Below are 27,114 nucleotides of genomic sequence, written 5' to 3'. Positions count from 1 at the left end.
CCCTCCCTCCTCACAGTGGTAGCCACCACTTCAAGAGTTCAAGCCAACACAGCCATGTTTAAATAATAATAATACTGGAATTAATAACTGTGTTCATTCAGCCTTGTAGAATGGAATCATTAGTCATATTTAGTTAATTACCCTGCTCCACTGTCTGCTCTGAGTGGCCATAGTTGTTTTTTAAGACAATGTTCATGTACCCATACTCAGATGTTGCTGAAACCAGATCTTACACACCAGGCAGAATGCAGAATGCATTATACACACCTGGACGAGCGTCAGGCAGAATGCTTTATACACACCTGGACGAGAGTCAGGCAGAATGCTTTATACACACCTGGACGAGAGTCAGGCAGAATGCTTTATACACACCTGGACGAGAGTCAGGCAGAATGCATTATACACACCTGGACGAGCATCAGGCAGAATGCTTTATACACACCTGGACGAGAGTCAGGCAGAATGCTTTATACACACCTGGACGAGAGTCAGGCAGAATGCTTTATACACACCTGGACGAGAGTCAGGCAGAATGCATTATACACACCTGGACGAGCATCAGGCAGAATGCTTTATACACACCTGGACGAGAGTCAGTCAGTCCCTTACCGCTCCTGTCACTGGCCCATTGAGACCTGTCTTGGTCTGGAGGAGAAGAGAGGATATCTAGCTATTGTAGAGCTGCCCAAACAGAAAGGTATAGGTCAACCGAAGCATAGTCTGGGTAACATCAACAGACGACCTGACCATTGACAAACAACAGCACAAAGGACAGATTAATTAAATGAGATGAAGCCTCTAGTTCCACCCAGGGAACAAAGATGTTGGCCTAAACATGCAAGAGGTGTGAATGAATAATGCAAAGTAAATTGAAAGTGGGCAACTGTCTGATATTCATTGCCCAGGGTATGCTGATGCTACAGTAACTGTACGCTCAGTATGCTGAATAGAACAGATCTGTAGCAGTTCACTTCCTTACCAACAGGGGGCAGTCAACAGAAGCACGAGCAGAAACCACCAGGTATCTCCATCTTTTGTGTATATCAATAAATTGAGCCATAAATCAATGAATGACACTGCACATGTAGAAACGCAACTGATCTCCATATTACATTGAAACATATGTGAGATTCATCATGCAATATTTACCGTGACCTTGTATTCCCCATAAAAGCAGAAAAGAAGATGGAATGAAATATTTGCTTTGCGGTATATGTAATGTTCTGTGCAGAAGAGGTTGAGCTATGAGTGAGTGAGCCGGAGTGGCAATAACACTGGCTCATCTATTAACATCTCTTGTTGCCTCAAAAGAGCATTGTCTTTTATTTAGAAGAGGATAAACAGTGAATGGTGAGGAAAATGGTGGCTGTCTGTCAAAGAAAACAGACAATACATACATGGTTGGGCATCTTGCATATTAAAGTTAGTTATATCATTTCAATATCATTTTAAACTATATTCCAAAATGTGATTGATTGGGACAGTGTCTCCATATCATCATCACAATCATTATCACTTTTTAGCCCATGACCCCTGCAACTGAGAATGAATTCCAATTAGCAAACTATCAAATTGTTCACTTACATGTGTATAATTTTGTCTGCAACAAATGACAAAACAGTAATGTTATGTGATGAAAGGGAGATGGGGGGGATGAAAACAATTATTTACATTTAATGTGTCATATTTCTAATGCCATTTCATAGGCCACGTCACAATTCACGTCTTCAATGTCTATATAGATCATACTCGGGCACGGAAGATGTTTCACGGTCTGTTTAGAGAGAAACATGAAACGAGGGAGACGATGCTTCGGTGGCAACAGAAGCAGAAAGCGCACCCGCCCAACACCGCAACAGCTACAGGAGATGCCTTTGGAGGTTGAGGCAGGGTCAGAGGGTAAAGGCTGTATACCCAGCATCCTCGATGTTAGAGTACACAGCCATCTTGGATCTGCGAGGAGAAGAGAAATTAATGCGGTGAGTTTTTTTTCCCTCTGTTTTTTCCTTCAAAAATATCCACGATGCTCCACCAGGGAAGCGTTGCATGTCAAACCGGTATTATTTTGGCACCCAGCGACCCCGGTTTGAGGGAAATTGGGCCAGTGGTCGAGGTGCAATCCGACATTTGGCGTTATCGTTTTAGTTTTTTGTCTGTACAAATTGAGAGCGACAGAGAACCAAGACATTGCAGGCCCAGTCCGCACAGCAGCCCTCCCCCTCTGCTGTAGTCAAATAGTTATCCCAAGGTTTGAACATTGAGTCCTACTGATGTCTTACAAGCCAGCTGATTTATCCCGTTTTTACGGAGGGCATTTCATTACAGGTGTAGATAGCTAAGTCACAGTTTTCAATGAGCTATTCAAGTCAAACCAACTAGCGCGTATTTTGGTTAGCTTGTTAGCCTGCTATGTTTTCTCTGCTTAGCGAGCAGCTAACCTTTACAATGTTCACTGTTCAAACATCCACAAATATCTGGCCTATACATGTAGTTATTGTCGCTTATCATGATGTTTTGTTGTGTTCAGTTAACGGTACCTCGTATGATTTGTATGCCTAATTTCGTTCCAGTGTTTCTAGTTAGCCGACTTTTGCTAATCCATATAACTTAACAACCGACGTGTTTATTCATCCAACTTTATCTAACCAGTGAATTAACTACTTCTTCCTAGTTGTCCAGTTCGAGGAGAATGTAGATCAAACTTCAGCCTAAACTCATCGTGGTCCATTGAAGGTTTGCCAGTTACACCTGACTACTTGCATGAGTTGATAGCCATAGTAGCCTGCTGGTACTTTGACAACACAGTAGCTATTTAAGGCTACTCAACACACACAATACCTACACGATAATTTCATGATTTCCCCCATCCCGTCAGTTCATCTCTACAATCTGAGTACAAAACATTAGCCTATGCTGTTCTTGGTCTGGAGAGAGATGACTTTTCAGGAGTAGCTACATCCTGTGGTATTACATGACGGTGTGGCTAAAGGACAAAGACTCATGACTCTCTGTTACAAGATCTACCAGCTATTTATTTGCACTGACACTCAGGGAAAGGTATTGTTTTGGTTGCAGGTGGTGATTTGGAGGTCTTGACTGAAATTAAATAACTATTGGGAAGAATATACCTACTCTAAATTAGCAAACTTTTCTTCAGCCCAACTGTGTGTTTTTGTCCAGGATGTCCAGCTGTGGATTTAATGCATTTAGGCCCCATTCTGTTTTCATATTCCAATGAACACTCTGTTTGTTATGAATTTGGGTTGTTTGAGTCAGTCTGAATCTGTAATTTAGCAAACTGAAGACTGACAGCAATCAGAATGGTGATTGATGTGAAGTTGACACGACCCCTGACCTCCGGTGACGCTGTCTGATCTCCTCAGTGTTATCGGTAATGACAAAATAATACATGATTTTAGATTTAATTAAAAAATTTTTTTTTTTTTAATTTTACCTTTATTTAACCAGGCAAGTCAGTTAAGAACACATTCTTATTTTCAATGACGGCCTGGGAACAGTGGGTTAACTGCCTGTTCAGGGGCAGAACGACAGATTTGTACCTTGTCAGCTCGGGGGTTTGAACTCGCAACCTTCCGGTTACTAGTCCAATGCTCTAACCACTAGGCTACATCCTAGATAAGGGTCAAATTAAATTATTCATGCCTAAAAGGTCAACAATATTTTATTGTTTTTTTTGTTTCTCTGATGAACTACTGCTTCCATCATTGCCCCTTTGGAAGATGGTCTTTTATGACAGGAATGTGTTTTTAAAAATAAAATACGTCTTTTTTTCTATCCTCGTTAATCAATTGAACCTTCTCTAAAGGAGGCTGCTTGTTTGTTCTGCTTGGCCTGTCCGCTTACTGTTTATTTTGATTGGCGTGAGGAGTGTGGCTTAATCTCTTTTAATCCAGAACATTTGTTGTGACCCACTGCTGGGAATAGCCTACATTTTTAACAGTGCACGAACAGTCCCCAACATTTGTCATTAGTGTAGTCCCAGATTGGCTGCTGTTGAGTGCACACAGCACAGAGAGAGGCTCAAGCATATCTGATCGTGGGTGGGATGCAAGCAAAGAAGGCAAGACAAGCTTCTTGTCTGCAAGCTGCTGCCCTGTGTCTGTGTGTGTCTGTGTGTGTCTGTGTGTGTCTGTGTGTGTCTGTGTGTGTCTGTGTGTGTCTGTCTGTGTGTCTGTCTGTGTGTCTCTGTCTGTCTGTCTGTGTGTCTGTCTGTGTGTCTGTCTGTGTGTCTGTCTGTGTGTCTGTCTGTCTGTCTGTGTGTCTTGGTTTCCCTGGCTGTGCAGTGGCACAAAGGCTGTTGGAGCAGAGGGGTCAGCAGCCACATACTGTTGTGTGTTCTGTCTTCAGCAACTCTAGTTCAGGTGGGGTTGGATCCTACATGTGTTTCTATTAAAACTCAAGCTAGTCCACAGCCCTTGTAATAATTTCTACTGCCAAAGAACATGCAGTACCGAGGAGAGATCCAATGGGTCTTCAGGTGTCCACATTCAAGGCAAATGTAAGGATACTGTAAACAGACAAAGCTGCACATCTGATGTGGAAGCCCGACAGATGTTACGTCACATATTCTGTAAGTATAAAAAGCCCCTAAACTGGTAGCCAAGGTCTATGGGTTTGTGATGGAGCCTCAGCCTCGCATCATACCTGGCTCAGTAGTTCAAAACAGTTGCTGAACCACATCAATGTGAACTGCTTCTGAGGAGTTAAACCACAGAGCTGTGCAGGCAGGCAGCAACCACAGAGCTGTGCAGGCAGGCAGCAACCACAGAGCTGTGCAGGCAGGCAGAGAGGCAGGTAGAGGTGCTGCTGTGGGGTGGGTGGAGGTGCTGCTGTGGGGTGGGTGGGGGGGGTAGAGGTGCTGCTGTGGGGTGGGTGGGGGGGTGGAGGTGCTGCTGTGGGGTGGGTGGGGGGGGTAGAGGTGCTGCTGTGGGGTGGGTGGGGGGGTGGAGGTGCTGCTGTGGAGGGGTGGAGGTGCTGCTGTGGGGTGGGTGGAGGGGTGGAGGTGCTGCTGTGGGGTGGGTGGGGGGGGTAGAGGTGCTGCTGTGGGGTGGGTGGGGCGGTGGAGGTGCTGCTGTGGGGTGGGTGGGGGGTGGAGGTGCTGCTGTGGGGTGGGTGGGGGGGTGGAGGTGCTGCTGTGGGGTGGGTGGGGGGGTGGAGGTGCTGCTGTGGGGTGGGTGGGGGGGTGGAGGTGCTGCTGTGGGGTGGGTGGAGGGGTGGAGGTGCTGCTGTGGGGTGGGTGGGGCGGTGGAGGTGCTGCTGTGGGGTGGGTGGGGGGGTGGAGGTGTTGCTGTGGGTGGGTGGGTGGGTGGGGGCTGCTGTGGGGTGGGTGGAGGTGCTGCTGTGGGGGGGTGGAGGTGCTGCTGTGGGGTGGGTGGGTGGGGGCTGCTGTGGGGGGGGTGTTGCTGTGGGGGGGGGGGTGGGTGGGGGCTGCTGTGGGGGGGTGTTGCTGTGGGGGGGGGGTGGGTGGGGGCTGCTGTGGGGGGTGGGTGGGTGGGGGCTGCTGTGGGGGGGGTGTTGCTGTGGGGGGGGGGTGGGTGGGGGCTGCTGTGGGGGGGGTGGGGGCTGCTGTGGGGGGGTGGAGGTGCTGCTGTGGGGGGGTGGGGGCTGCTGTGGGGGGGTGGAGGTGCTGCTGTGGGGTGGGTGGGGGCTGCTGTGGGTGGGTGGGGGCTGCTGTGGGGGGGGCGGTGGAGGATTAAGCATATTTGTTTAGATATACAGTGCATTCAAAGTATTCAGACCCCTGGACTTTTTCCACATTTCAAGAATGTATACAGAACCAGTCAAACGTTTGGACACCTCCTCATTGAAGGGTTTTTCTTTATTTTTACTATTTTCTTCATTGTAGAATAATAATAAAGACATCAAAGCTATGAAATAACACACATGGAATCATGTAGTAACCAACAAAGTGTTAAATAAATCAAAATATAGTTGAGTTTCTTCAAAGTCGCCACCCTTTGCCTTGATGACATCTTTGCGCACACTTGGCATTCTCTTAACCAGCTTCATGAGGTAGTCACCTGGAATACATTTCAATTAACAGGTGTACCTTGCTAAAAGTTAATTTGTGTAATTTCTTTCCTTAATGCGTTTGAGCCAATCAGTTGTGTTGTGACAAGGTTGAGGGGTATACAGAAGATGGCCTTATTTGGTAAAAGAACAGCTCAAATAAGCAAAGAGAACACATCTCAACATCAACTGTTCAGAGGCGACAGTGTGAATCAGGCCTTCATGGTTGAATTGCTGCAAAGAAACCACTACTAAAGGACACCAATAAGAAGAGACTTGGGCCAAGAAACATGAGCAATGGACATTAGACCGGTGGAAATCTGTCCTTTGGTCTGTTGAGTCCAAATTTGAGATTTAAAAAGGACAATGACCCAAGACATCGGCAGGCAGTCTAAGGGCTATTTGACAAAGAAGGAGAGTAATGGAGGGCTGCATCAGATGACCTGGCCTCCACAATTTCACAACCTCTACCCAATTGAGATGGTTTGGGATGAGTTGGACCGCAGAGTGAAGGAAAAGCAGCCAACAAGTGCTCAGAATATGTGGGAACTCCTTCAACACTGTTGGAAAGTCATTCCAGGTTAAGCTGGTTGAGAGAATGCCAAAAGTTTCCAAAGCTGTCAATGCAAAGGTTGGCTTCTTTTGAAGAATCTCAAACATATATTTTGTTTTGTTTAACACTGATGCCAGCGGAGCGCTACCTGTCCGACTGCATAGTGCCAGCTGTAAAGTTTGGTGGAGGAGGAATAATGATTTGGGGCTGTTTTTCATGGTTCGGGCTTGACCCATTAGTTCCAGTGAAAGGAAATCTTACCACCACAGCTTACAATGACATTCTAGACGATTCTGTGCTTCCAACTTTGTGGCAACAGTTTGGGGAAGGCCCCAAGAAATGCTTTGTCGAGATTGATGTGGAAGAACTTGACTGTCCTGCACAGAGCCCTGACCTCAACCCCACCTTTGGGATGAATTGGACCGTCGACTGGAGGCTAGGCCTAATCACCCAACATCAGTGCCTGACCTCACTAATGCTCTTGCTTCCATTCAGCCACAAGTCCCCCACAGCAATGTTCCAACATCTAGTGGAAAGCCTTCCCAGAAGAGTGGAGGCTGTTATAGCAGCAATGTTCCAACATCTAGTGGAAAGCCTTCCCAGAAGAGGCTGTTTTTAGCAGCGATGGGAATGAGATGTTCGACTTTCAGGTGTCCACACACTCTTGTTCATCTGTACCTTCATGCACCTCTTGGGGCTGGATGTAAAACCAAATATATATTACCAGAAAATATTAAGTCACAGGACTCCTAATCAACACCAACCAGGAAGGAGCACTCCAACTGAATACTGTAGCATAGTGTAGCTTGTTGTAGCAGCATCCCCATCACCTCTGTGCAGAGCCATAAACACAGGCTGTACAGTGCACTACCATTGTTAGTGTGTCAATCAACCGGCGGTGCGTGTCTTGAGCTGCCTCCCTGGCAGGAGCTGTGCTTCAGTGAACCCTGACCGAAGGAACGGCCTCCTGTCACACAGCCAAATGGGGCAATTTAACCAGACCCTGTATATAGGTGTCATAGTCATCAGTGTCAATGAGACGCAGAGCAGGGCACGTCAGGACAGAGCAGGGCACGTCAGGACAGAGCAGGGCACGTCAGGACAGAGCAGGGCACGTCAGGACAGAGCAGGGCACGTCAGGACAGAGCGGAATAGGGCACGTCAGGACAGAGCGGAATAGGGCACGTCAGGACACGTCAGGGCAGAGCGGGGCACGGCACGTCAGGGCAGAGCGGGGCACGTCAGGGCAGAGCGGGGCACGTCAGGGCAGAGCGGAGCGGGGCACGTCAGGGCAGAGAGGGACACCCTACCTGCCGCCAAACCCCTAACCCTACCTGCCGCCTCCCCCTAACCCTACCTGCCGCCTCCCCCTAACCCTACCTGCCGCCTCCCCCTAACCCTACCTGCCGCCTCCCCCTAACCCTACCTGCCGCCTCCCCCTAACCCTACCTGCCGCCTCCCCCTAACCCTACCTGCCGCCTCCCCCTAACCCTACCTGCCGCCTCCCCCTAACCCTACCTGCCGCCTCCCCCTAACCATACCTGCCGCCTCCCCCTAACCCTACCTGCCGCCTCCCCCTAACCCTACCTGCCGCAGTAGTGGCCTATGCATTGCTTTGTTCTTCTATCTCTTGACAATAGATATGTCCACACTACTGCCTTCCCTGTCTTTACTACTCTCCCTCTGTCCACACTACTGCCTTCCCTGTCTTAACTACTCTCCCTCTGACCACACTACTGCCTTCCCTGTCTTAACTACTCTCTCTAAAACCCCTCTGTCCACACTACTGCCTTCCCTGTCTTTACTACTCTCCCTCTGTCCACACTACTGCCTTCCCTGTCTTTACTACTCTCCCTCTGTCCACACTACTGCCTTCCCTGTCTTTACTACTCTCCCTCTGTCCACACTACTGCCTTCCCTGTCTTAACTACTCTCCCTCTGTCCACACTACTGCCTTCCCTGTCTTAACTACTCTCTCTAAACCCCTCTGTCCACACTACTACCTTCCCTGTCTTAACTACTCTCCCTCTGACCACACTACTGCCTTCCCTGTCTTAACTACTCTCTCTAAAACCCCTCTGTCCACACTACTACCTTCCCTGTCTTAACTACTCTCTCTAAAACCCCTCTGTCCAAACTACTGCCTTCCCTGTCTTAACTACTCTCTCTAAAACCCCTCTGTCCACACTACTGCCTTCCCTGTCTTAACTACTCTCCCTCTGTCCACACTACTGCCTTCCCTGTCTTAACTACTCTCTCTAAAACCCCTCTGTCCACACTACTACCTTCCCTGTCTTAACTACTCTCCCTCTGACCACACTACTGCCTTCCCTGTCTTAACTACTCTCTAAAACCCCTCTGTCCACACTACTACCTTCCCTGTCTTAACTACTCTCTCTAAAACCCCTCTGTCCAAACTACTGCCTTCCCTGTCTTAACTACTCTCTCTAAAACCCCTCTGTCCACACTACTGCCTTCCCTGTCTTAACTACTCTCCCTCTGTCCACACTACTGCCTTCCCTGTCTTAACTACTCTCTCTAAAACCCCTCTGACCACACTACTGCCTTCCCTGTCTTAACTACTCTCTCTAAAACCCCTCTGTCCACACTACTGCCTTCCCTGTCTTAACTACTCTCTCTAAAACCCCTCTGTCCACACTACTGCCTTCCCTGTCTTAACTACTCTCCCTCTGTCCACACTACTGCCTTCCCTGTCTTAACTACTCTCTCTAAAACCCCTCTGTCCAAACTACTGCCTTCCCTGTCTTAACTACTCTCTCTAAAACCCCTCTGTCCACACTACTGCCTTCCCTGTCTTAACTACTCTCCCTCTGTCCACACTACTGCCTTCCCTGTCTTAACTACTCTCTCTAAAACCCCTCTGACCACACTACTACCTTCCCTGTCTTAACTACTCTCTCTAAAACCCCTCTGACCACACTACTGCCTTCCCTGTCTTAACTACTCTCTCTAAAACCCCTCTGACCACACTACTGCCTTCCCTGTCTTAACTACTCTCTCTAAAACCCCTCTGTCCACACTACTGCCTTCCCTGTCTTAACTACTCTCTCTAAAACCCCTCTGACCACACTACTGCCTTCCCTGTCTTAACTACTCTCTCTAAAACCCCTCTGTCCACACTACTGCCTTCCCTGTCTTAACTACTCTCTCTAAAACCCCTCTGACCACACTACTGCCTTCCCTGTCTTTACTACTCTCTAAAACCCCTCTGACCACACTACTACCTTCCCTGTCTTAACTACTCTCTCTAAAACCCCTCTGACCACACTACTGCCTTCCCTGTCTTAACTACTCTCTCTAAAACCCCTCTGTCCACACTACTGCCTTCCCTGTCTTAACTACTCTCCCTCTGTCCACACTACTGCCTTCCCTGTCTTAACTACTCTCTCTAAAACCCCTCTGACCACACTACTGCCTTCCCTGTCTTAACTACTCTCTCTAAAACCCCTCTGTCCACACTACTGCCTTCCCTGTCTTAACTACTCTCTCTAAAACCCCTCTGTCCACACTACTGCCTTCCCTGTCTTAACTACTCTCCCTCTGTCCACACTACTGCCTTCCCTGTCTTAACTACTCTCTCTAAAACCCCTCTGTCCAAACTACTGCCTTCCCTGTCTTAACTACTCTCTCTAAAACCCCTCTGTCCACACTACTGCCTTCCCTGTCTTAACTACTCTCCCTCTGTCCACACTACTGCCTTCCCTGTCTTAACTACTCTCTCTAAAACCCCTCTGACCACACTACTACCTTCCCTGTCTTAACTACTCTCTCTAAAACCCCTCTGACCACACTACTGCCTTCCCTGTCTTAACTACTCTCTCTAAAACCCCTCTGACCACACTACTGCCTTCCCTGTCTTAACTACTCTCTCTAAAACCCCTCTGTCCACACTACTGCCTTCCCTGTCTTAACTACTCTCTCTAAAACCCCTCTGACCACACTACTGCCTTCCCTGTCTTAACTACTCTCTCTAAAACCCCTCTGTCCACACTACTGCCTTCCCTGTCTTAACTACTCTCTCTAAAACCCCTCTGACCACACTACTGCCTTCCCTGTCTTTACTACTCTCTAAAACCCCTCTGACCACACTACTACCTTCCCTGTCTTAACTACTCTCTCTAAAACCCCTCTGACCACACTACTGCCTTCCCTGTCTTAACTACTCTCTCTAAAACCCCTCTGACCACACTACTGCCTTCCCTGTCTTAACTACTCTCTCTAAAACCCCTCTGGAAGTCTCTGAGGCCTTGATGAATACTCCCATGGTGGTTTATCTGTTGCCAGAAGGCAGCTTGCCCAGAGGACTCCTTGTTAGTCTGGCCAGCCTTGTTACAGAGGAGGGATATCTGACCATGTCGTCTGGAGACTGAATAACTAATTTGTTATTAATGAATGGGTTTCACGTGATGTGTTGCACTATCCTCTAGTTCAGGGGTCGTTAACTTCCTACATGGGAGGGCCTGGGACTTGATCTAGCCTGTTTTCATTTGTAGAGCAGTTCAGGCAGGTCAGACATATTCTATGTCCCAAATGACTCCCTTTAGAGTGCACTAGTTTCTTTACCGGAGTCATGGTCTTGGTCTAAACTAGTTGGCTAGGGGATGTTCGCAGGAAGACAGGCAAAGGTAAGGTGACTGCTCAGTGCTCTGTCCTCCCCAGTTACATGGCCCTGATCTAGTCTCTGTTCATTCTCTCTGGGATGGGACTACTTCTGATTCCTGTTACAGCTGTTACTTACACCTCTGCTCTGCTGGGCCCCTGTGGTCCCCTGACACAGACCCAAATTCTAAAATCTGTCCACAAACAACCATAACAAAAACACAGCCATGAATGTGGCACCTCTGTCAGTTACAGCACCAAATACTGACTGTCCTTGACTATAACAATATTAGTTATGTTTGGGTACCAGGGTCCTTGTTGAGCCTGTGTACAGTAGGTTCATATTGGGTACTGGGGTCCTTGTTGAGCCTGTGTACAGTAGGTTCATATTGGGTACCAGGCTACTTGTTGTTGAGCTTGTGTACAGTAGGTTCATTTCCATATTGGGTACCAGGCTACTTGTTGTTGAGCTTGTGCACAGTAGGTTCATTTCCATATTGGGTACCAGGGTCCTCGTTGAGCCTGTGTACAGTAGGTTCATATTGGGTACCGGGGTCCTTGTTGAGCCTGTGTACAGTAGGTTCATATTGGTTACTGGGGTCCTTGTTGAGCCTGTGTACAGTAGGTTCATATTGGGTACCAGGCTACTTGTTGTTGTGCTTGTGTACAGTAGGTTCATTTCCATATTGGGTACCAGGGTCCTTGTTGAGCTTGTGTACAGTAGGTTCATTTCCATATTGGGTACCAGGGTCCTTGTTGAGCTTGTGTACAGTAGGTTCATTTCCATATTGGGTACCAGGGTCCTTGTTGAGCTTGTGTACAGTAGGTTCATTTCCATATTGGGTACCAGGGTCCTTGTTGAGCATGTGTACAGTAGGTTCATTTCCATATTGGGTACCAGGGTCCTTGTTGAGCCTGTGTACAGTAGGTTAATTTACATATTGGGTACCAGGGTCCTTGTTGAGCCTGTGTACAGTAGGGTAATTTCCATATGTTGAGCTGGAGGCTGTCCTTACAATCCAGTTGGCTGCACTGTTGAAGTGACCACGTTCTATTCTACTCTCTCTCACTCATCTCCCTCTCTTGGTGTCTCCCTCTGTCTCGGTCTCCCTCTGTCTCTCATCTCCCTCTCTTGGTGTCTCCCTCTGTCTCGGTCTCCCTCTGTCTCTGTGTTTGTGTAATCAGTAGTTTCCCAGAGAAGGACAGAGTGGGTCAGATTTCCTCTCCTATAACCAGTGTGTCTGTCTTCATCCTAACAACCCTTATGTTATGACCATGCCATTCTGTAGGGTGAATGTGTTCAGTCTCTTTGGTCCTTTTTGTTTTTAACACTTGAGTGTTGTTCTGCAACCAGCTTGAATGGAAATGTTGACAGACTGGTTTGTCATAGGTAGGGCCAGTCTATCTATTGGGATACGTGTTGTTGGACACACCTAGGAGAGCCTGGAGTTCCAGTATTGCACATTCACACTGCTGGAGGTCTGTCCTGTTTGGGAAACGAGTAGTCTGACTGAAGAGCCCACCTGGTATGAGTTCTGCCCGTGGCAGTGCTGTCTTTGTGGATCCAGTGGAGCAGGGCGCTGCCTGTGTACAGCAGTATGTACCATGGGTAGCAGCACAGATGGCCTGTACTTCATGCTACTGTGGGCACATATGCCGCCTCATTTCTCCCCGTCTTGACGAGGAGCCGCCTCATTTCTCCCCGTCTTGACGAGGAGCTGCCTCATTTCTCCCCGTCTTGACGAGGAGCCGCCTCATTTCCCCCCGTCTTGACGAGGAGCCGCCTCATTTCCCCCCGTCTCGACGAGGAGCCGCCTCATTTCCCCCCCGTCTTGACGAGGAGCCGCCTCATTTCCCCCCCGTCTCGACGAGGAGCCGCCTCATTTCTCCCCGTCTTGACGAGGAGCCGCCTCATTTCCCCCCGTCTCGACGAGGAGCCGCCTCATTTCTCCCCGTCTTGACGAGGAGCCGCCTCATTTCCCCCCGTCTTGACGAGGAGCCGCCTCATTTCCCCCCGTCTTGACGAGGAGCCGCCTCATTTCCCCCCCGTCTCGACGAGGAGCCACCTCATTTCTCCCCGTCTTGACGAGGAGCCGCCTCATTTCCCCCCGTCTCGACGAGGAGCCGCCTCATTTCTCCCCGTCTTGACGAGGAGCCGCCTCATTTCTCCCCGTCTTGACGAGGAGCCGCCTCATTTCCCCCCGTCTTGACGAGGAGCCGCCTCATTTCCCCCCGTCTCGACGAGGAGCCGCCTCATTTCCCCCCCGTCTCGACGAGGAGCCGCCTCATTTCTCCCCGTCTCGACGAGGAGCCGCCTCATTTCTCCCCGTCTCGACGAGGAGCCGCCTCATTTCTCCCCGTCTCGACGAGGAGCCGCCTCATTTCTCCCCGTCTCGACGAGGAGCCGCCTCATTTCTCCCCGTCTCGACGAGGAGCCGCCTCATTTCTCGACGAGGAGCCGCCTCATTTCCCCCCGTCTTGACGATTTTTATTTATTTCTGTCCAGATCAAAATGTACCAAGGAAGTGATGTCATTAACATGATGTAACTAGGCTGGCTACTGCTTTGTTTTCTCTTTTATTTGTGTGACTAATCCTTCTGTTGTGATCTCGTATCCATCTGAGGCATAACAGAGGAACAGGTTGGGCTAAGCCCATTTTAGTCAGGAAAAACACATGAGAAATGGGTCACATTAGTATTCAATGCAGTACAGATACTGATTGGCTAGCTTCTCACAGAACCTCTTTTAATCTGCTTCCTTAGCTGATACGCCGACTGTGTCCCAAAACGCACCCTATTCCGTACGTAGTGCACTACTTTTAACCTGAGCCCACAGGCCCTGGTCTAAAGTAGTGCATTATACATTTGGGATTGCTAAGTAGACTTACTGTGGCTGGGTTTGGTCAGGATGCTACACAGCTCGGTCCATCTTGTCAAGAAGTAACGGTGCCCGTCCAAGGCCTTGCAGAATTTGGGACGTGATAAACTGTCAATGTTGCCGGAAGCGGAGAGTAGCTCTTATCAGGTCAGCCAGTTAATGAGTGACACTGACATGTCAGTCCTCTCTCTTAATGTGAAGATCAAGGTCAGATATCTCTTAGTACATGTATCCTCCACCACGTTGACTTTCTATTACAAACCAACTCTGTTTTGATCATTTACTAAGAGATGGTTTAGTCTAACGAGTCACTCAGATAGAGCTTAAATAATCTAACCTTCAGGGCATTAATTGTTTATCACAAAAACATGACATTTTAGGTTTTGTACAACAGCTGGTCTATAGGTCACCTTTACTACTAGACTACAGTCAGGTGGTCTATACCTCCTCTACCACTAGACTACAGTCAGGTGGTCTATACCTCCTCCACTACTAGACTACAGTCAGGTGGTCTATACCTCCTCCACTACTAGACTACAGTCAGGTGGTCTATACCACCTCCACTACTAGACTACAGTCAGGTGGTCTATACCTCCTCTACTACTGTCAGGTGGTCTATACCTCCTCTACTACAGTCAGGTGGTCTATACCTCCTCCACTACTAGACTACAGTCAGGTGGTCTAAACCTCCTCCACTACTAGACTACAGTCAGGTGGTCTTTACCTCTACTACTAGACTACAGTCAGGTGGTCTATACCTCCTCTACTACAGTCAGGTGGTCTATACCTCCTCCACTACTAGACTACAGTCAGGTGGTCTATACCTCTACTACTAGACTACAGTCAGGTGGTCTATACCTCCTCTACCACTAGACTATAGTCAGGTGGTCTATACCACCTCTACTACTAGACTACAGTCAGGAGGTCTTTACCTCTACTACTAGACTACAGTCAGGAGGTCTTTACCTCCTCTACCACTAGACTACAGTCAGGTGGTCTATAGGTCACCTCACTGTCTCCCATTGACACATTACATATGCATCTCTTCTAGACTGCAGACACTTTATGAACTGATGTTGTTGCTTTCCAGAGCTGCACATGAAAAACCACCACTTAACCTACATCTGCTGGCTCGGTGTGTCTAACTGTGTTGGCTGGCCTCTAACAGAATTAAAAGCTTATAGCTGTACTACTAGTCTGAGTGTTGTAGTCTGACTCTGTTTATTAATCCCTGTATCCCCTCCTCTGTCAAGCTGTGCCATTGATACCCACTAGACTAGAGCCTCAAGTAGCCAGATGGGTAGGAGAGGAAAGGAGATCCAAAATGGAGGCCCAGTGGAGAGGTTTTGGCCCTGCCTGGAGTGGAGGTAATGGGACTGTGCCGCTGATGCCCACTAGATTAGAGCCTGCAGCCACCAGCTGGATAGGGGACTGGTGAGAATTTAGATCCAAAATGGCGTCCCAGTGGGAAGGTGTGGGCCCTGCCTGGAGTGGAGGTAATGGACTCGAGTGCTGCACCTGGCTCCAGAGCTGTTAGGTGGGCGCTGGGGCACGGCGGTTAAACTACTGCTGCTGAGTAGGAGGGAGGAAACCCAGCTGTCTGAATGGGTTTGCAGAACATCACAATGCCACTATGCCAGCTCTATAACTCTGGCTGCTGCACAGGAGGCTGCTGAGGGGAGGATGGCTCATAATAATGTCTGGAATAGAGTGAATGGAACGGTATCAGACACATGCATTCCATGAGTTTCATACCTTTCCGTTTATTCTGTTCCAGCCGTTACTATGAGCCGTCCTCCCTAATGAAGGCGCCACCAGCCTCCTGTGAGCTGCATACTGGTGTTCTGAAAGGGATCAATAAGAAGCAGGAAGTCGTGTTTCCCAGTGATCTAGCCCTGAAAGAGCAGGGTATGATGAGAGGAAGTCGTCATGTTTCCCAGTGATCTAGCCCTGAAAGAGCAGGGTATGATGAGAGCAGTCTCTCACGACGAGAGAAGTTGGAGTTGAACACAAGCAGCCTCTAAATTCACCTCCTGTTCCACCAAGGGGTGGTGAATGGACACCGTTGGTCAACAGAGTTCTTTAGTCCAGCAGTCTCCTGTTTTGGAGTTTATTTTTCACGTCCTCTATGCTTTTACACATGTTACGGTGCTGGGAGTTCGTTATAACCAAGTTATTAATGTGGTTATGACAGGCTATAGGTCAGTCCCTATTGGTCACATGCATGCGATGCTTACATGTGTCACGTAAAGAGAGCGTAAAGAGAGCAAGGTTTGAGGGAATAGGGAATGTATATCCTAAACAAATGAGGGATTTCTGTAATGAAGTGTTTCAGTCAGGGGGAAAACAAGTAAGAAACTAGAGATGTCTTACGCTGCAGCTTCAGCACCACGGACAGCGGCAATCACACTGTTGGTGTTTGTGTGGTCGCTGCAGGAGGAGAGAGAGAGACACGCGCCCGGCCCGGCCCGTCCCAAATCAGTTTCCATCGGGCTCCCTCTGGAGTCATCTGTGTTGCATAAACGGCCCTCTTAAAGCGGCTCGGTGCCTACTGGTTGGCTTGCTTAAAGCGGCTCGGTGCCCACTGGTTGGCTTGCTTAAAGCAGCTCGGTGCCCGCTGGTTGGCTGGCTTAAAGCAGCTCGGTGCCCGCTGGTTGGCTGGCTTAAAGCAGCTCGGTGCCCACTGGTTGGCTGGCTTAAAGCAGCTCGGTGCCCACTGGTTGGCTGGCTTAAAGCAGCTCGGTGCCCACTGGTTGGCTGGCTTAAAGCAGCTCGGTGCCCGCTGGTTGGCTGGCTTAAAGCAGCTCGGTGCCCGCTGGTTGGCTGGCTTAAAGCAGCTCGGTGCCCGCTGGTTGGCTGGCTTAAAGCAGCTCGGTGCCCACTGGTTGGCTTGCTTAAAGCAGCTCGGTGCCCACTGGTTGGCTGGCTTAAAGCGGCTCGGTGCCCACTGGTTGGCTGGCTTAAAGCAGCTCGGTGCCCACTGGTTGGCTGGCTTAAAGCAGCTCGGTGCCCACTGGTTGGCTGGCTTAAAGCAGCTCGGTGCCCACTGGTTGGCTGGCTTAAAGCGGCTCGGTGCCTACTGGTTGGCTTGCTTTTGTTTGGTCCCTTAAGTTTTCTGAACCAATAAAAATTAAAGACTATAAGACTGTAAAAACACCAAGTGAATTTAATTTAGTAAATCTGTTCCCAGGCATGATAGAGACACGTGATCATATACAATTTAATCAAGGTTTTAAATTATTGTTTTAGTCATATCTGATTTGTTCTTCTTGTGGTCAATTTTCAGTTTAAAATTATTTGTCATTATGTTCCCGACCGTCCGTTCAAGGAAAGATCGTCCCGTTGAAGATCCCTTCAATAAGATGTGTTTTCCATGTATTAAAAACAACAAGTTTTAACATTTCTACCAGTCGAAAGAACAGATGACTCTGTCTGTTTAACCTCCCGGTGGGGTGACCTGTCTGTTTAACCTCCCGGTGGGGCGACCTGTCTGTTTAACCTCCCGGTGGGGTGACCTGTCTGTTTAACCTCCCGGTGGGGTGACCTGTCTGTTTAACCTCCCGGTGGGGCGACCTGTCTGTTTAACCTCCCGGTGGGGCGACCTGTCTGTTTAACCTCCCGGTGGGGCGACCTGTCTGTTTAACCTCCCGGTGGGGTGACCTGTCTGTTTAACCTCCCGGTGGGGTGACCTGTCTGTTTAACCTCCCGGTGGGGTGACCTGTCTGTTTAACCTCCCGGTGGGGTGACATGTCTGTTTAACCTCCCGGTGGGGCGACCTGTCTGTTTAACCTCCCGGTGGGGCGACCTGTCTGTTTAACCTCCCGGTGGGGCGACCTGTCTGTTTAACCTCCCGGTGGGGCGACCTGTCTGTTTAACCTCCCGGTGGGGTGACCTGTCTGTTTAACCTCCCGGTGGGGCGACCTGTCTGTTTAACCTCCCGGTGGGGTGACCTGTCTGTTTAACCTCCCGGTGGGGTGACCTGTCTGTTTAACCTCCCGGTGGGGTGACCTGTCTGTTTAACCTCCCGGTGGGGTGACCTGTCTGTTTAACCTCCCGGTGGGGTGACCTGTCTGTTTAACCTCCCGGTGGGGTGACCGGTCTGTTTAACCTCCCGGTGGGGTGACCGGTCTGTTTAACCTCCCGGTGGGGTGACCGGTCTGTTTAACCTCCCGGTGGGGTGACCGGTCTGTTTAACCTCCCGGTGGGGTGACCTGTCTGTTTAACCTCCCGGTGGGGTGACCTGTCTGTTTAACCTCCCGGTGGGGTGACCTGTCTGTTTAACCTCCCGGTGGGGTGACCTGTCTGTTTAACCTCCCGGTGGGGTGACCTGTCTGTTTAACCTCCTGGTGGGGTGACATGTCTGTTTAACCTCCCGGTGGGGCGACCTGTCTGTTTAACCTCCCGGTGGGGCGACCTGTCTGTTTAACCTCCCGGTGGGGTGACCTGTCTGTTTAACCTCCTGGTGGGGCGACCGGTCTGTTTAACCTCCCGGTGGGGCGACCGGTCTGTTTAACCTCCCGGTGGGGCGACCTGTCTGTTTAACCTCCCGGTGGGGCGACCTGTCTGTTTTCATCAGACTGATCCAGATGCCCCTCGGATCCAGGTCTGTGATTCCAGTGGGGAGGATAAGACATTCCTTTTGTCCTCCCAGCATGACCTTCTCTAGTATTCTACTCTTGACAGAGAGCCAGACTGGACTGTAGTGTATTGGCTGTGAGTGGGGCACTTCTGATTCCTGACACTTAATCAGTAAGTGCTTCTGGCGTCCATCTTGATTTATCTCCAGCTAAATGGTGGGACATCAGTCTTTCTGTCAGGACTTGAGGTGAGGTGTTTGGTATTATTCCGTCCCCTCCACCCACGGCCTCCTCTCTTCCACGGCCTCCTCTCTTCCACGGCCTCTCCTCTCTTCCACGGCCTCTCCTCTCTTCCACGGCCTCTCCTCTCTTCCACGGCCTCTCTTCTCCCCTCCTCCACGGCCTCTCTTCTCCCCTCCTCCACGGCCTCTCTTCTCCTCTCCTCCACGGCCTCTCTTCTCCTCTCCTCCACGGCCTCTCTTCTCCTCTCCTCCACGGCCTCTCTTCTCCTCTCCTCCACGGCCTCTCTTCTCCTCTCCTCCACGGCCTCTCTGGCCTGGCTTGGACAAATCTGTCTGGAACTCCAATGTGTTTAGGAACATCTGTCCAGAGGTCAGTTTAACTACTTGCGTCGAGCCATCCCGGATCCAGGATCGTGAATACAGCCTCAAGCTCATTACCATAACGCAACGTTAACTATTCATGAAAATCGCAAATGAAATGAAATTACTATGCTAGCTCTCAAGCTTAGCCTTTTGTTAACAACACTGTCATCTTAGATTTTCAAAATATGCTTCTCAACCATAGCAAAACAAGCATTTGTGTAACAGCTAGCGCTGCTAGCGTAGCATTTAACGTTAGCATTAGCAGGCAACATTTTCACAAAAAACAGAATCATTCAAATAAAATCATTACCTTTGAAGAACTTCAGATGTTTTCAATGAGGAGACTCTCAGTTAGATAGCAAATGCTCAGGTTTTCCTGAAAGATTATTTGTTTAGGAGAAATTGTTCAAAACGCCGAACTTTTTTCAAAATTAACTCCATAATATCGACTGAAACATGGTAAAGGTTGTTTAGAATCAATCCTCAAGGTGTTTTTCACATGTCTCTTCATGACATATCGTTCGTTGAAAGCCTCCTCTCTCCTCTCAATCACTGGATGACTGCGTGCAGTTTAGACAAAGGACACCGGTCGGACCCCTGGTAAATGTAGTCTCTTATGGCCAATCTTCCAATGATATGCCTACAAATAATGCTGGTCACAATGCTGCAGACACCTTGGAGAAACGATAGAAAGGGCAGGCTCATTCCCGGCGCATTCACAGCCATATAAGGAGACAATGGAAAACAGAGCTTCAAAAATTCTGCCCATTTCCTGGTTGAAGTTTAATCTTGGTTTCGCCTGTAGCATGAGTTCTGTGGCACTCACAGATAATATCTTTGCAGTTTTGGAAACCTTAGAGTGTTTTCTTTCCAAAGCTGCCAATTATATGCATAGTCGAGCATCTTTTCGTGACAAAATATTACGCCTAAAACGGGCACGTTTTTTTAATCCATAAATTAAAAGAGCGCCCCCTATATCCAAGAAGTTAATGTCGTCTGCTCAACATCCTGGTCCCTACCATACAATTCTAGCAAAATATACTACCGCTGGATTTCTGTTGTGGTTAATGGGCCCCTGTCATTTAAACAAAGATGTTTTAAAAGTAGACTAAAGCCAGTGTACACTGCATGATTTAGCTGGCGGGAAGGAAGGAAGGAACGAAGGAAGGAAGGAGGGAGGGAGGGAGGGAAGGAAGGAGGGCAGGGAGGGAGGGAGGGAAGGAAGGAAGGGAGGCGGGCAGGGAGGGAGGGACGGAGGGAAGGAAGGAAGGAGGCGGGCAGGGAGGGAGGGAAGGAAGGAAGGAGGGGGGCGGGCAGGGAAGGAAGGAAGGAGGGGGGCGGGCAGGGAGGGAAGGTGGGAGGGAGGGGGGCGGGCGGGCAGGGAGGGAGGGAGGGAGGTGGGCAGGCAGGGAGGGAGGGAGGCGGGTGCCGAGGCGGGCAGGGAGTCCCAGCTGCTCTGAGGAAGATGCCCACTTCACACACTGACTCCCAGGTGCCCATCTCTCTCACAGGGACCAGGCTCTTATGTATACAATTGCAGATGGTGGTTTTGAACGAGGCTGAAGAAGAACAGATATATGAAGAATAGGTGACACTGTTATTACAGTATTATGGACTCAGCCGATGAGGTTTCTTTTGTTACAGATACTCTCAGGCCATGTTCGGTGTATTTCATAACCTATAGAGTTTTCTAAACATGACTCCTACTTTCTGAACTGATACACATCAATCCGCCTATATAAGACCTTGTGTTGGTTCCATAACTGACTGCTCTGTGTAGGAAGCAGCTGAAGACTGAGACATCAGCCACCCCCGCATCCATCTGCCTGACTCTGGCCCCATTGTGGACATTGCACTAAATGCTCTCTGAATCTACCAACTTCAGTCTGATGTTTCCCTTAACAGCCAGAACCAAACTGTTTAGAAAATCAATCTAAAGCCGTGAACTCTTCTCGTGGACAGACAGATTACATCCTTTCACGTCTATACACAAAGCCAATTCCCTCTCCATCAGTGCTGCCTTCAGCGGTACCAGTAGGGTTATCAAATGCTACTAGTCGTCTATGTAATAGTGTGAGGTGTTCCCAGGCTTCTATTTGGCTGTTGTGTGAAACCGACACCAGGCAGGAAGGAAGGCAGAGAGGTTTCCTGCTGGGTTTGTTGTTGACCTGGATAACCTGCTGAACAGAGAACAGTTGGTTGGTAGCAGGTAGCAGCACCATAGAATTGGAATCACAAGAACGGACATTCAACTCAATAGGTGTGTGATGGCGGATTGACTTGCAATCCCCCCTTATCAATCTACACACACAACCCCATCATGACAAAGCAAAAACAAATGTTTGCCCATTTATTTACACATCATAATAAAAAGACAGAAGTTTACCATATTTTTCAGACTCGGTAATTTGTTGAAGCAGCGACTACAGCCTCCAGTCTTCTGGGTTATGACGCTACAAGCTTGGCACACCTGTATTTGGAGTTTCCACCAGACTTGACACTTGGCATTCAGGCCAAAGTGTTCAATCTTGGTTTCATCAGACCAGTGAATCTTGTTTCTCATGGTCTAAGAGTATTTAGTTGCCTTTTGGCAAAGTCCTAGTGGCCTGTCAAGTCACCACCATCCTTTACCCCCCCTACTCCTTAATGTCCTGATGACTGGTCTTCATCTAGTCACCATCCTTTACCCCCCCCCTACTCCTTAATGTCCTGATGACTGGTCTACATCTAGTCACCATCCTTTACCCCCCCCTACTCCTTAATGTCCTGATGACTGGTCTACATCTAGTCACCATCCTTTACCCCCCTACTCCTTAATGTCCTGATGACTGGTCTTCATCTAGTCACCATCCTTAATGTCCTGATGACTGGTCTTCATCTAGTCACCATCCTTTACCCCCCCCCCCCCCCTCCCTACTCCTTATTGTCCTGATGACTGGTCTTCATCTAGTCACCATCCTTTACCCCCCCCTACTCCTTAATGTCCTGATGACTGGTCTTCATCTAGTCACCATCCTTTACACCCCCCCCCTACTCCTTATTGTCCTGATGACTGGTCTACATCTAGTCACCATCCTTTACCCCCCCCTACTCCTTAATGTCCTGATGACTGGTCTACATCTAGTCACCACCATCCTTTACCCCCCCCCTACTCCTTAATGTCCTGATGACTGGTCTACATCTAGTCACCACCATCCTTTACCCCCCCCCCCCCTACTCCTTAATGTCCTGATGACTGGTCTACATCTAGTCACCATCCTTTACCCCCCTACTCCTTAATGTCCTGATGACTGGTCTACATCTAGTCACCACCATCCTTTACCCCCCTACTCCTTAATGTCCTGATGACTGGTCTTCATCTAGTCACCATCCTTTACCCCCCTACTCCTTAATGTCCTGATGACTGGTCTTCATCTAGTCACCATCCTTAATGTCCTGATGACTGGTCTTCATCTAGTCACCACCATCCTTTACCCCCCTACTCCTTAATGTCCTGATGACTGGTCTTCATCTAGTCACCATCCTTTACCCCCCCCCCCTACTCCTTAATGTCCTGATGACTGGTCTTCATCTAGTCACCATCCTTAATGTCCTGATGACTGGTCTTCATCTAGTCACCACCATCCTTTACCCCCCTACTCCTTAATGTCCTGATGACTGGTCTTCATCTAGTCACCATCCTTTACCCCCCCCCCCTACTCCTTATTGTCCTGATGACTGGTCTACATCTAGTCACCACCATCCTTTACCCCCCCTACTCCTTAATGTCCTGATGACTGGTCTTCATCTAGTCACCATCCTTTACCCCCCCCCCCCCCCCCCTACTCCTTATTGTCCTGATGACTGGTCTACATCTAGTCACCATCCTTTACCCCCCCCCCCTACTCCTTAATGTCCTGATGACTGGTCTACATCTAGTCACCACCATCCTTTACCCCCCCCCTACTCCTTAATGTCCTGATGACTGGTCTACATCTAGTCACCACCATCCTTTACCCCCCCCCCCCCCCCCCTACTCCTTAATGTCCTGATGACTGGTCTACATCTAGTCACCATCCTTTACCCCCCTACTCCTTAATGTCCTGATGACTGGTCTACATCTAGTCACCACCATCCTTTACCCCCCTACTCAAATCAAATCAAATTTATTTATATAGCCCTTCGTACATCAGCTGATATCTCAAAGTGCTGTACAGAAACCCAGCCTAAAACCCCAAACAGCAAGCAATGCAGGTGGAGAAGCACGGTGGCTAGGAAAAACTCCCTAGAAAGGCCAAAACCTAGGAAGAAACCTAGAGAGGAACCAGGCTATGTGGGGTGGCCAGTCCTCTTCTGGCTGTGCCGGGTGGAGATTATAACAGAACATGGCCAAGATGTTCAATGTTCATAAATGACCAGCATGGTCGAATAATAATAAGGCAGAACAGTTGAAACTAGAGCAGCAGCACAGTCAGGTGGAAGTTGAAACTGGAGCAGCAGCATGGCCAGGTAGACTGGGGACAGCAAGGAGTCATCATGTCAGGTAGTCCTGGGGCATGGTCCTAGGGCTCAGGTCAGTTGAAACTGGAACAGCAGCATGGCCAGGTGGACTGGGGACAGCAAGGAGTCATCATGTCAGGTAGTCCTGGGGCATGGTCCTAGGGCTCAGGTCCTCCGAGAGAGAGAAAGAAAGAGAGAAGGAGAGAATTAGAGAACGCACACTTAGATTCACACAGGACACCGAATAGGACAGGAGAAGTACTCCAGATATAACAAACTGACCCCAGCCCCCCGACACATAAACTACTGCAGCATAAATACTGGAGGCTGAGACAGGAGGGGTCAGGAGACACTGTGGCCCCATCCGAGGACACCCCCGGACAGGGCCAAACAGGAAGGATATAACCCCACCCACTTTGCCAAAGCACAGCCCCCACACCACTAGAGGGATATCTTCAACCACCAACTTACCATCCTGAGACAAGGCTGAGTATAGCCCACAAAGATCTCCGCCACAGCACAACCCAAGGGGGGGGCGCCAACCCAGACAGGATGACCACAACAGTGAATCAACCCACTCAGGTGACGCACCCCCTCCAGGGACGGCATGAGAGAGCCCCAGCAAGCCAGTGACTCAGCCCCTGTAATAGGGTTAGAGGCAGAGAATCCCAGTGGAAAGAGGGGAACCGGCCAGGCAGAGACAGCAAGGGCGGTTCGTTGCTCCAGAGCCTTTCCGTTCACCTTCCCACTCCTGGGCCAGACTACACTCAATCATATGACCCACTGAAGAGATGAGTCTTCAGTAAAGACTTAAAGGTTGAGACCGAGTTTGCGTCTCTGACATGGGTAGGCAGACCGTTCCATAAAAATGGAGCTCTATAGGAGAAAACCCTGCCTCCAGCTGTTTGCTTAGAAATTCTAGGGACAATTAAGAGGCCTGCGTCTTGTGACCGTAGCGTACGAGATAGGTAGTAGCAAACCCATGTAATGCTTTGTAGGTTAGCAGTAAAACCTTGAAATCAGCCCTTGCTTTGACAGGAAGCCAGTGTAGGGAGGCTAGCACTGGAGTAATATGATCAAATATTTTGGTTCTAGTCAGGATTCTAGCAGCCGTATTTAGCACTAACTGAAGTTTATTTAGTGCTTTATCCGGGTAGCCGGAAAATAGAGCATTGCAGTAGTCTAACCTAGAAGTGACAAAAGCATGGATAAATTTTTCTGCATCATTTTTGGACAGAACGTTTCTGATTTTTGCAATGTTACGTAGATGGAAAAAAGCTGTCCTTGAAATGGTCTTGATATGTTCTTCAAAAGAGAGATCAGGGTCCAGAGTAACGCCGAGGTCCTTCACAGTTTATTTGAGACGACTGTACAACCATTAAGATTAATTGTCAGATTCAACAGAAGATCTCTTTGTTTCTTGGGACCTAGAACAAGCATCTCTGTTTTGTCCGAGTTTAATAGTAGAAAGTTTGCAGCCATCCACTTCCTTATGTCTGAAACACATGCTTCTAGCGAGGGCAATTTTGGGGCTTCACCATGTTTCATTGAAATGTACAGCTGTGTGTCATCCGCATAGCAGTGAAAGTTTACATTATGTTTTCGAATAACATCCCCAAGAGTTAAAATATATAGTGAAAACAATAGTGGTCCTAAAACAGAACCTTGAGGAACACCGAAATTTACAGTTGATTTGTCAGAGGACAAACCATTCACAGAGACAAACTGATATCTTTCCGACAGATAAGATCTAAACCAGGCCAGAACATGTCCGTGTAGACCAATTTGGGTTTCCAATCTCTCCAAAAGAATGTGGTGATCGATGGTATCAAAAGCAGCACTAAGGTCTAGGAGCACGAGGACAGATGCAGAGCCGATGCCATTAAAATGTCATTTACCACCTTCACAAGTGCCGTCTCAGTGCTATGATGGGGTCTAAAACCAGACTGAAGCATTTCGTATACATTGTTTGTCTTCAGGAAGGCAGTGAGTTGCTGCACAACAGCCTTCTCTAAAATTTTTGAGAGGAATGGAAGATTCGATATAGGCCGATAGTTTTTTATATTTTCTGGGTCAAGGTTTGGCTTTTTCAAGAGAGGCTTTATTACTGCCACTTTTAGTGAGTTTGGTACACATCCAGTGGATAGAGAGCCGTTTATTATGTTCAACATAGGAGGGCCAAGCACAGGAAGCAGCTCTTTCAGTAGTTTAGTTGGAATAGGGTCCAGTATGCAGCTTGAAGGTTTAGAGGCCATGATTATTTTCATCATTGTGTCAAGAGATATAGTACTAAAACACTTGAGCGTCTCTCTTGATCCTAGGTCCTGGCAGAGTTGTGCAGACTCAGGACAACTGAGGTTTGGAGGAATACGCAGGTTTAAAGAGGAGTCCGTAATTTGCTTTCTAATAATCATAATCTTTTCCTCAAAGAAGTTCATGAATTTATCACTGCTAAAGTGAAAGTCATCCTCTCTTGGGGAATGCTGCTTTTTAGTTAGCTTTGCGACAGTATTAAAAAGGAATTTCGGATTGTTCTTATTTTCCTCAATTAAGTTAGAAAAATAGGATGATCGAGCAGCAGTAAGGGCTCTACGGTACTGCACGGTACCGTCCTTCCAAGCTAGTCGGAAGACTTCCAGTTTGGTGTGGCGCCATTTCCGTTCCAATTTTCTGGAAGCTTGCTTCAGAGCTCGGGTATTTTCTGTGTACCAGGGAGCTAGTTTCTTATGAGACATTTTGTTTTTGTTTTTAGGGGTGCAACTGCATCTAGGGTATTGCGCAAGGTTAGATTGAGATCCTCAGTTAGGTGGTTAACTGATTTTTGTCCTCTGGCGTCCTTGGGTAGGCAGAGGGAGTCTGGAAGGGCATCAAGGAATCTTTGTGTTTTCTGTGAATTTATAGCACGACTTTTGATGTTCCTTGGTTGGGGTCTAAGCAGATTATTTGTTGCAATTGCAAACGTAATAAAATGGTGGTCCGATAGTCCAGGATTATGAGGAAAAACATTAAGATCCACCACATTTATTCCATGGGACAAAACTAGGTCCAGCGTATGACTGTGACAGTGAGTGGGTCCAGAGACATGTTGGACAAAACCCACTGAGTCGATGATGGCTCTGAAAGCCTTTTGGAGTGGGTCTGTGGACTTTTCCATGTGAATATTAAAGTCACCAAAGATTAGAATATTATCTGCTATGACTACAAGGTCCGATAGGAATTCAGGGAACTCAGTGAGAAACGCTGTATATGGCCCAGGAGGCCTGTAAACAGTAGCTATAAAAAGTGATTGAGTAGGCTGCATAGATTTCATGACTAGAAGCTCAAAAGACGAAAATGTCATTTTTTTTTTTGTAAATTGAAATTTGCTATCGT

The 27,114-nt window shown here is 48.6% G+C and overlaps 1 pseudogene; it reads left to right on the top strand.

Annotated features, from left to right (window-relative positions):
- Positions 1 to 1,773: 1,773 nt before the first annotated feature.
- Positions 1,774 to 27,114, top strand: part of LOC116371245 (CCR4-NOT transcription complex subunit 2-like) — a 92,387-nt pseudogene continuing 67,046 nt past the window's right edge.

This window comes from Oncorhynchus kisutch, unplaced genomic scaffold (assembly GCF_002021735.2).
Source record: "Oncorhynchus kisutch isolate 150728-3 unplaced genomic scaffold, Okis_V2 scaffold3051, whole genome shotgun sequence".
Taxonomy (NCBI): domain Eukaryota; kingdom Metazoa; phylum Chordata; class Actinopteri; order Salmoniformes; family Salmonidae; genus Oncorhynchus; species Oncorhynchus kisutch.
This window is presented reverse-complemented; position numbering and strand designations above follow the sequence as displayed.